Source organism: Nematolebias whitei, chromosome 1 (genome assembly GCF_014905685.2).
Source record: "Nematolebias whitei isolate Nwh7 chromosome 1, NemWhi1, whole genome shotgun sequence".
In the NCBI taxonomy this organism is placed as follows: Eukaryota; Metazoa; Chordata; class Actinopteri; order Cyprinodontiformes; family Rivulidae; genus Nematolebias; species Nematolebias whitei.
This window is the reverse complement of record NC_056498.1, coordinates 3992331-4004124: the sequence shown is the minus strand read 5'-3', so window position 1 is coordinate 4004124 and position 11794 is coordinate 3992331. Positions and strand designations below refer to the sequence as shown.

Here is an 11794-nt window from a genome sequence, read left to right as displayed (position 1 = left end):
CTGATCACATGCTCAAGAAGGACCATCAGCCTAACAATGGGTCATTAGCACACTGATGGCTGTTTACTACTCACAGAGGGCTGAGTGATACTAGCAATCACAGCATTGTAAGAGGGGGACAGTTGAACCCGGAGGCCTCCACCCCTGTTTAATGATGGACGATTTCTTTTCACAAAGATGGCCTCCTTTACTCCTCTCTCAAACCATCGTTCCTCTCTGTCCAGGATGTGAACATCTTCATCCTTGAAAGAGTGACCGCTGGCCTGGAGATGAGTGTAGACCGCAGAATCCTGGCCTGATGATGTTGATCTTCTGTGAATCCGCAGGATTCTGCGGTCTACACTCATCTCCAGGCCAGCGGTTTCTAGATTTTTTTGCTTTGTTTTGTTTTTGGTTTTTTTGAATGTCCAGAGGACCAGATTGAACTTTTTTGGATTTTTCTACCTGGATTATTGAGCATGCATCAGGAAACTCAAACATAAATGCCACCATTTGATGCCCTGTACTAGATTATAGTAAAAGCAAATTTGCATCTGCAGTCCTTTAACAAGTTTAAAAAAAACAATGGATATACAATGCAAAAATAAAATAGGATAGAAAATATAACAAGTTACTTTCAAATCACAGTACACAAACACATAAGTACAGATTTATTCGTTGGCACACACACAGTCTTACAGTTAATGTTTACATATCTGAGCAGTTTTTAACAGTTTATTTCAAATTAGATTTGAAAGCTCTCAAAGAGCTGCAGCTCCTCACATCATCAGGTAGTGCGTTCCACTGATTAGTTGCCTTTAATGAAAAAGCTGATTGCCCGGTAACAGTACAATAAAATGGGTTGACACAATCTCTCACTGATGATATTCTCATAAATCGGATTGTCTCTAAGAGGTGAGTATACACAAAATCAGACAGCGTAGCGGGGGGCCAAACCATTTACAATTTTATAAACAAGACACAAATTACAAAATAATCTAAAAATTTCAAAGCTCAAAAGCTTGCATTTCTCTAGAATCCTACAGTGGTGATAGTGCAATGGCTTTTTATCCAAAGCTTTTAGAGTCTGCTTATATAAAGACTCAATAGGTCTTAAAACATTATCACCAGCCTGACCCCAACAAGTGATACAGTATGACAGATGGGATAAAATCATGGCATGCATGAATGTCTTAGCTGCATCAAGTGAGAGATGATGTCTAATATATTTTTAAAAAAATTAAGATTGAATATAATGACTTTAGTCATATTCTTAACATGCTTCTTAAAATTCAAATTTGGATTAAGAGTCACCCCAAGATATTTAAATTCAGTGACTATGTCATTTTTTTCCTCTAATGGGACTTCACTTCACTATTCCATCACCAGGTTTCCTTATCATCCATTCTCTGTCCAGTTGACAAACCAAATACTTTCCTACCCGTCTCTAATTACTGTTGCTGTAGTAGCCCAATCATTTTGAAGCTCTTTCTTACTACCCAGAGCGTTTAACAGCTCCTCTCTGAATTTCTCACAACATTCTTCCTTCATCTTCCACCATCTGGTCTTCTTCTCTGGTGTTACTCTTTTTCTCTTCTTCACAACAACAGTCATTCTACACACAACCATCCAATGCTGTCTGGCCACACTCTCCCCTACCACCAACTTACAGTCTCCAATCTCCCTCAGGTTTCCTCTTCTACATAGAATGTAGTCGACCTGCGTACTCCTTCCTCCACTCTTATAGGTCACTATGTTCCTCCATCTTTCAGAAATATATTCAACTCAATGCAGTTTATTTAGATAACTCCAAGTCACAACAGAAGTCATCTCAGGGTACTACAGCCATTTCCATTCTCTTGGCAAAATCCACCACCATCTGTCCTTCCTGGTTTAATTCCTTGACACCAAACTTACCCATCACTTCCTCATCCCCTCTGTTTCCTTCACCAACATGTCCATTCAGGTCTGCTCTGATCACCACTCTCTCCTCCCTGAGAATACTCTGTCACTTCATCCAGATCTTTCCAAAATGTACCTTTCTCCTCCACATCACATCCAACCTGTGGAGCATAACCACTGATAAGATTTAGCATCAGACCTTCTACTTCTACCTTCAGACACATCACCCTATCTGACACTCTCTTCACCTTCTACTACATTCTTTGCCAACTCCTCCTTCAGGAACACCCCTACTCCATTTCTCTTTCTATCCACACCATGCTAAAACAGTTTAAACCCTGCTCCAATGCTGCCCTTCCACTTGGTCTCTTGAGCCCCTTATCCACAGGGCCCTTTGGTACTCCTATGTAACTAGTTATGGCCGATTGCGTGTTTTATCCACAATGCCTTTAGCGGTGGAACCCACCCCATTTTTGGGACCTAATTCTCTGAGGTCCCAGGTCTGGTTCTTGTAGGGTCTAGATGTGACATCAGCGCACTGTAGGTCACTGATTGGTCAGGGGGCGTATTCATTGGTGGAGGGCGGAGATTCAGTCTTCCACCGGAAATCCCGATCCGCCATTTTCTTTTTCACCCACCATAACAGACAACAAGAAATCGGAGGAGCTTATTTTGGATTATTTTATAAGGTAAAACAAATAATCATGGCACAACTGTGGTCGAATGCTGAAGTTCAGGCATTTCGTTTGCTGGCCGATGAACAAGTGCAGAGCGAGCTAGATGGAACGAAACGAAATGAAAAGATTTTTCAAGCGGTGTCTGTGCAGATGGCGGTGCAGGGCTTCCATCGCACACCAAAGCAAAGAGGAAAGCTTAAAAAACTAAAAAGCGATTACAAAACGATTAGGGGTGCACCAATTTCAATTTTCAGGCCGATCACCGATTTTTTGAAAGTCTGAGCTGCCGATTCCGATTTTGGCCGATACCGATTTTTTTTTTATAAGCAACAGTGTCAGGTGTTACAAGATCACAATGCACCTTCAATTTACCAATCTTATTTTACTGTAAAACATACCCTTGAAAAATACCCTAGAAACAATACAAACTTGTTGTTTTAACTTGTCATGAGGTAGTATTCTGAAATATAAATGAAGTTTACACAATTTTTGTTAAAACTATAAAATTAACCAAAAAAAAAATGTTCAGTTCCTTCAACTCTTTCACTTGTTACATTAAAAAAAAAAAAAAAACTTAATGCAACAAGTGTAACATTTTCAAGTCAGTGGGTAATAAGAACTAACACTGGCACAGGTAAGTTTGTTCTCACAGACTTATTCCAGTCACTTTCATTGGTGGCAGGTTTTTCTTGATGAACAAAAGCATTTCTGCTTTGTCACCAGACAGGCGACTTCTTTTCTCATCTACTACATGTCCAGCCAAGCTAAACAGGCGCTCGCTTTCAACGCTTGTGCATGGGGCAGAGAGATAGGTTCGGGCAAGTAGAGCAAGATGAGGGAAACGATTTTCATTGATCTTCCAGTAGACCAATGGGTCCTGGCTCCTTTCGACAGGAACCTCAGATAGGTAGTTCTGTACCTGCATAGCTGAAGGGCTGGCCAGCTGTTGCTCCTGTTCAATGTTCTCCTTCAAGATTTCGTTGTGAGCTGCAAACGGTAGACTACGCCTTTTGGCTGCAGGTTCATCTATATCAGGAGGTCCCACTTCAGAGGATGTTCCTGCAGCTGGTGTGCATCTGGTCTCCCCCTCTGCAAGTTTGGTCAAAAGGAGCAGTTTCACGTCATCTATCACCTCTGCTGAGAAGTAGCGATTCTTGTACCTTGTTTTGCATAAACAAAGAAAGAGGGGTCAATCATTGTGTTTTGTATACATTAACAGTTTTTATGACTTGCATGTAAATAAAGAAATGCATTTCAATCAAGAAATTTTTATTTTAATTTAATTTAAATGTTTGTTGAAATATAGTAGTAGGCTAAAAGTAATTATGGCTAAAATAGAATGTTAATAGTTACTTGCCTTGGATCCAGAACAGTGGCCAAGCTGTACAGGGGCTCATGCTCAATGTTGCTGAATCTTCTCACAACAGCCTCCAGCAACGTAGCTTTGGCTGTACCCACGCCACGGTCTGTGCTCGCTTGCCTCTCCAAAATCCGCTTGAGTGCAGTGATGGCTAGGATGACATCTGCTGCTGTAGCTGTTGATGAGCTAATCTCCTTTGTGAGTTCCTCAAAAGGTGCAAGAATGGTGAGCACATTGTCCAGTAGCTCCCACTGGTGTGCTGTGAGTGTGGCTGGTAACTCATGCTCAGCAGCATACACACCAATAGCACGTCTGTGCTCCAACAGCGACTGCAGCATGTAGACTGTGCTGTTCCACCTCGTTGAAACGTCTTGCTGTAATCGTTTCCTGGGTTGACCTAACTGTGTCTGTATGTCATAATGTCGGGAATAGGCAAGTGATGAATGCTTAAAATGTCCAACAATTCTCCTTCCTGTTGCCACCATGTCTGTGATGCTGCGCTGCGCCAGCTGTCCCTCATTTACAACCAGTTGCAGTGTGTGTGCCAGGCAGGGTAAACTTTTCAGGTTGATATCATCCAGCGCTTTGGCCATATTACGAGCATTATCCCGTAAAACAACGTGAACTCTTCCATTATCGATTTCCCAGTGATTCAGCATCGCCTTAAACTCTGCTGATAAATTGGCCGCAGTGTGAGACCCCGCCATTTCTTTACAGTTTAAGAGTACTTGATGACGTTCGAACTGTTCGTCAATCCACTGTGCAGTAAAACTTAACATGGACATTAAACTTACATCAGAAGTCCAGATGTCTGTTGTAAAGCTGAGTGTATTTGTATTAGCTTTTAGCAGGCTGCGGGTGTCTCTCGAAACTTGGCTGAACAACTCCGGTAATGCAACATCAGAAAAATATTTCCGACTCGGCATATTATATCGTGGGCACACGTGCTGCATCAAGCTTCTAAAACCTTTGTCCTCAACGACTGAAAATGGCTGGTCGTCTAATGCCATGAACTCCATCACTTTCCTCGGGGTAGCTTTGCTCTTTTCGTTGCTCATAAAAGCTAACAGCGACCCACCGACTGCCTCTTTGTTAGCGCTAGCTTTAGCATTAGCCTTAGCTTGGTTGCTCTCTTCAAACATTGCATACTTGGCGGCGTGGTGATTTCTTAAATGGCGAACGAGGTTTGTTGTATTAAAGGTTTTGGTGGTGGCTCCACCACGACTTACTTCGGCTTTACACGAATTGCAAATTGCGATCTTTGGCTCATTTTCTTTTACAGCGTAGAACTTCAGCTGCTCCGAGTGACCTGTGTGTGAGCTCTCACAGTGGAGCAAAAGGGGACAGCAGCTGATTTTCAGACCTTTCCGGAGGCAGATACGATCGGTGGATAAAATTGGCTTCTCATTTAAAGATCGGCCGATCGCGGATCTCCCCAAATTAAGGAAATCGGGGCCGATCGATCGGCTGGCCGATTTATCGGTGCACCCCTAAAAACGATTAAGGACCACAACGGTAGGAGTGGAGCAAACAGAAGAAACTGGAAGTGGTTTGTACAAATGGATGCCATTTACGGCAAACGCCCAGCCAACAAAGGGAGGGAGAGTGGCCTAGACATGGCCACTGCTCTTCTGGAATCTATAGTTGATGGTGAGTGTATTTTATTTACTTTAAGCATATTTCCTTTTCCTCATGCAACCGTTTCTTTGTGTTTTCTGAAAGTACTCTGAACAAACAAGGCTGACATGGTTACGTCGTCATTAGTTAGCATCATTGCTAACTGCACTCTGTTGCTGTTTTTCCACTCTTATTTTGATGCAGAAAGTCCCACTGAAGATGAAGGTTCGCCAGATTCTGCTTTTGACTGTCCAATCCTCCCCGCTTCTGACCCTTCCCGACCACACCAGCTCCAAGTACATCTACACGACCGAGTACATCTACGCCACTGGGCAACACGCAGCAGAGCGGCACCAAACAGCACCCGTGACTAGGTAAGAAGCAACAATCGTATTTAACATCACATTGATCATGTTGATATGAATGTTGTTTTGTTTTTATTGTAAAACACCTTGCATGTATTCAAACTACTTGTTTATTCAGTTGTAATGTATAAATGTTAAATGTAGTTATTCATTTATTACTTAAACTTTCATTTATGAAGTTTATTATTGAAATTATACAGGGTGTAGTGATTTTTGTTCAGATTAACGATGCTCTGTTCTTTTTCTAAATTAGCAAACCGTTGTAAATGACTACATGTAGTTTATTTATGCCCACCTGCTTACTATCATTAAAGTACTAGACTGCTTTATGAACAGAATCATTTCTGATCTTGTGAACAAACACCTTTTCAAATTAGCAAGAACTTTAATGTAAATAATTTATTTAAAAACTCTACCTGTACTTCATTATCTAACAGCCATTTTCTTGTGTGTTATTCCTAGGCAATAGAAAGCGCAGATCAACAAGTGCAGCAGAGAGCTTTGTTTCTGCGCACACAGAACAAGAGGAGATGAACCGGAAGCAGAGAGACAAACACTTCCATTTTATTTGTTAGGATGCCAAAAAAGCAAGGCAAGAAGAAGCTGCGGAGAGGCAACGCCAAGCTGCAGCAGCGAGGAAGCAGGAGAAAGCAATTAGGAGAGAGGAGATGGCCTTGAGGAGAGAGGAAGCAGATGTTCGCAGAGAGGAAGCAGCACAGCGAAGGCACGAGGCTGAACAGAGTGCTGCTTTCAATCAGGCACTCCTTGGGGTGCTGGAATCCATTGCCCGTTCCATGGCAAACAGACATGTTTAAAAATATTTAGAGTAGATCATAGTTGATATATAGAAATGTAGATCCTGCAAGGTAAGCCCACAAATAGCCAAACATGTAGCTTGTTAAGTTTGCATATATAATTAGTGTATAATTATTTTTTTTTGTACAGGTCTTTATTTCTAATAAAAGAAACATTTTCAAGTCTTGAGCTTCCATCTGATCATCAAAGGTGAAGTGCTTACAGTGTTTTTTTACGTCAATAGTGTAGGATAAGTGAAGTAATTGTTTTTTACCTGTAACAATGCTGGTGAAGATTCTCAGTTATCCTTGACACGGCAAATCTCCCGCAAAAAAGATAAAAACAAAACCATAGGACTTTTTTTAAAACTGAAGACGTTTCGCTAATCATCCGAGGAGCACTCACAATTCAATGAAAAAAGGAATATGGGATTAAAGTAACCCTAACCCTAACCCTGGGAGTTTCGGAGACGAGGAGACCGCGGCTGCTGACGGCTAGCGAGGTGAGCGCTACATCGCTGAAAGAGAAAAAACAGCGACCAGACACAGGAGCTACCATCACGGGGCATAGACGCTGCTAAGGCTAGGCCCAGGAGCTACCACTGTGAGTAATGGCAAAAAATAAGAACAAACAGAAATCATTCTACTCAACAGATGAAAATTCGAACGACATGGAAGAGATTAAAAGCTCACTGAACTTTATGGGTACAGAGCAGAAAAGACAAGCAGATCAGCTGAACAGCTTGATGGAAGCGTTGGGAGAGATAAAGCTGCTGAAAAACCAGGTGATGGCAAGAGACCAAAAGATATCTGAACTGGAAAATAAAGTAGATGGTCTAGAACAATTTATCAAAAACAATGACTTGCTGATTAACGGATTGGAAATCAAACACCGATCCTATGCAGATGCTACTAAAAATGGAAGCATCACTGAAGATTCACCACAGGAGCAACAACTAACTCTGGAACAGCAAGTAGTTACTTTCTTACAGGACAAGGACATTAAAATCGAACAAAAGGACATTTCAATTTGTCACATATTGCCTAATAAATTAAACAAACACAAACCGACTGTAGTGATCAAGTTCACAAACAGGAAATCAAGAAACAATGTAATAATACAAGCAAAAAAACTGAAAGGAACAAACGTCTACATAAATGAACACAACAAAAAAAAAATGCAGATATTGCACGTGAAGCAAGGCTGTTAAAAAAACAAAAAAATATATCATCAACTTGGACCCGAAACGGAAACATTTGGATCAAAGAACAGGAAGGGTCTCATGCTAAAATAATAAAAGAACTCAAGGAGCTGGAAAGATTTAAATGAGTCCAGAAATGGACAAACAAACAAGGTAAACGGACAAACTAAACAAGGTAAACGGATAAGCTAAAAATGGTAAATGACAAATGGACACATACATTGAAATATGACAACATACGAAGACTCAGAATTTAAAATTTACAATATAGATGATGTGATTGATAAAAACTTTTTTCCTGAAATTAAAGAGTGTATTACAATGAAGAAAAATTCAATGAAATTAAAATGTCTAAAGATGACTTCTCCATTATTCATATTAATAGTAGAAGTATAAACACAAATTTATCTAAAATAACAGATTATTTAAATCAGTTAAACAGAACTTTCAGTATAATAGCAGTCTCAGAAACATGGCTAAATGAAGAAAATATAAAAACTGTTAATATTGAAGGGTATGAACTTTATCATGTGAACAGAAACAATAAACGAGGTGGAGGTGTAGCTCTACTTGTGAATAAGGAAATTAAATGTAAAATTATCAATAAATTGTCAGTAGCTGTGGATAACATTATGGAAATGATTACAGTTGAAATATTAAACGAGACTTCCAAAAATATAATGATAAGTTGCGTATATCGATCACCTGATTCAAATATTGAATCATTCACCAATCACATCATGACAATATTGGAAAAAAGTTCAAATAAATCAGTTTTTTTGTGTGGAGATTTTAACAGACCTGGGAAATAAAACAGACTCAAATAATATCGGAACATTTATAAACTCAATGCACAGTTTAAATCTTTATCCATTGATTTCAAAACCCACAAGAATTACTGCCCATAGTGCTTCAATAATTGACAACATTTTTACAAATATAACAAATAAAGAACTTATGGGTGGCATTTTGATCATGGATGTCAGTGACCACCTACCAGTCTTCACTATCTATAAAAAAGATCAATATGATGTGAAAGTAGATAAAATTATGAAAAAAATAAACACATCAAAGAAATCTGTACATAAACTAAAAGAAGATTTAACAAAACAAAATTGGAAGGATGTATATGTTGCTGATGTAAACAAAGCATATGATGTATTTATGAATATTTTAGGAGCTTTGTATGAAAAAAATTGTGTACAAGAAAATTACACAAAGAAACGTGTTGATGACAAACCGTGGATGACCAAAGGGTTAAGAAATGCTTGTAAAAAAAAGAACTACTTATACTCAAACTTTCTGAAATTAAGAACAAACGAAGCAGAACAGAGATATAAAAATTATAAAAATAAATTGGTAGGGATTATAAGAAAGCATAAAAAGAAATATTACAGTGAATTATTAGACCAAAGTAATGGTAATATGAGGGCAACATGGCAAATAATGAACAGTGTTCTGAATAATCATAAAACAAAATCGAGCATTCCACAATATTTTGTAAAAGATGACAAAGACATTTATGACCAAAATGAAATCGCTAATGGATTCAATGAACATTTTGTGAATATTGGCCCAAGTCTGGCAGCAAAAATCCCAAATATAGATAAAAATGTAAACCATATGGTTACGGATTACACAAACAGTTTTTTTCTTGGGGGAACTGATAAAGAAGAAATTATGACTATCGTAAAACATCTTGCAGATAAAAAATCAAAAGACTGGATGGACATGGATATGATGCTTGTAAAGAATATTATGAGTTATGTTATTGAGCCATTTACATATATATGCAATTTATCATTTTCAACAGGGGTATTTCCAAATAACATGAAAATAGCCAAGGTAATAGCATTATATAAGAGTGGAGAGAAACGTGTGTTTAATAATTACAGGCCAATATCGTTGTTGCCACAGTTTTCGAAGATTTTAGAGAAATTATTTGTCACTAGATTAGATGAATTTATCAATAAGCAAAATATATTAAGTAATAGTCATTATGGGTTTAGACCTAAAAATTCTACGTCAATGGCACTCATGGATTTAATGGAACAGATAACGACTGCTGTGGATCAAAAAAAATATTGTATTAGTATTTATGTTGATCTAAAGAAAGCATTTGATACTATTGATCACAATATTCTTCTCAAAAAACTAAATAAATATGGAATTAGAGGGCATGCATTGCAGTGGGTATCTAGTTATCTAGAAAAAAGGAAACAATTTGTTCAAATAAATGATGTAAAATCTGAATTCTGTAATATTACATGTGGAGTGCCTCAAGGCTCTATACTTGGACCTAAGCTATTTATTTTATATGTGAATGACCTGGTAAATGTGACTAGATTTTTTAAATGTATTTTGTTTGCAGATGATACTACTTTTCTTTGTGTGGGTGAAAATGTTGTGCAAATGCTGAAGATGGCACAAACAGAATTTGTGAAAATACAAAATTGGTTTAAACTAAACAAATTATCTTTAAATGTTGATAAAACAAATTATATGATTTTTAGTAATAACAAGAAAGTGCTTGATACTCCATTTAGAGTCGATGGAATTGAAATTAATAGAGTCAATGAGGTGAAATTTCTGGGTGTCATCATTGATGAAAAACTAACATGGAGATCTCACGTAAAAAACTTAAGAACTAAAATAACTAAATCGATTGCAGTAATGTACAAAGTTAGAGAGTTATTCAATGATAAAGCAATGTTTCTATTGTATAATGCCATTATTGTTCCACATTTAATTTACTGTATTGAAGTCTGGGGTAAAGCATGTAAAACAATTACAAATCCAATTTTTATTTTACAGAAAAGAGCCATAAGAATTATTACCAGAAAAGATTATAACCATCCGTCAAATATATTGTTTCTTCAGCTAAAGTTATTAAAATTTTATGACTTGGTTGATTACAATATCTTACTGTTTATGTATGGGGCCAACAAAAACATACTACCTACTAACATCCAAGGGAAATTTGTTAAAAGAGAAAGTAATTATTATCTTAAGGGGATGGAGATGTTTGTGAAGCCGTGGTGTCGCACCAGTCTGAAGATGCGATCCACTATATCTCAGGGTATTAGATTGTGGAATGATCTGGAGGTTGATATTAAAAATGCCAAAACTATGTACATATTCAAGAGGATGATAAAATTTTTTATTTTTTTTTAAATATTAAGTATAATGTGAGTTCATAAAAATTGTTTACAGTTGATCTTATATTTTAGCTAAGTTTTTTTTTTATTATTTTTTACTTTTTTATTTTTTTTATAAATTCATCTTGCTTTTGTATAGTAATTTTGTTTGGAATATATTTTGGGGACAAGGGGCAGATATTATAAGAATTCATTCTTCTTCTGCTGCCTTTCATTTTATTTCGGTGATTGTATATCTTTTTTCTTTTCTTTAAATTGTATTATATTTGTTGTTTGGATGAAATGAAATGAATAAATAAAACATACATACATACAAAGTTATAAAGCTGTGGTGTTCTGTAAGCTTGCTGGAGATTGATCTGCATGATCTCCATAATACAAGCTTACGGCACACCACAGCTTTATAACTTGAATCACACTACTCGTTTCATTAAATTGAGAAAGAGCCTCGGATGAAAAGTGATACATCTTCAGTTACAAATAAAGTCCAGTTTTTTTATTTATGTATTTTTTTCGGTTTTATCTGTAATGAGTACTGAAAAACGTAACCATAATACAGAATGTCCATGTGTTGTAAATGAACATTGCAGTGGAGTTAAAAAGGTGTAGGAATTGTGTAATCTACGTTTACAATCATCCTCATTCAGGAGGTTTTCAGTCATTGCATGTCAAACACCTCAGCCATGATGTCCATCTTGTGGATCCAGCAGCTTCTGCATCTTTTTCGCCCAAGGTCAAAA

The 11794-nt window shown here is 37.5% G+C and overlaps 1 protein-coding gene across 1 annotated transcript in view; it reads right to left on the bottom strand.

The window, feature by feature from the left end:
* LOC119414379 (zinc finger protein 853) overlaps positions 1-11794 on the bottom strand; it is a 42662-nt gene that overhangs the window by 16810 nt on the left and 14058 nt on the right. The gene's annotated exons all lie outside the window — the stretch shown is intronic.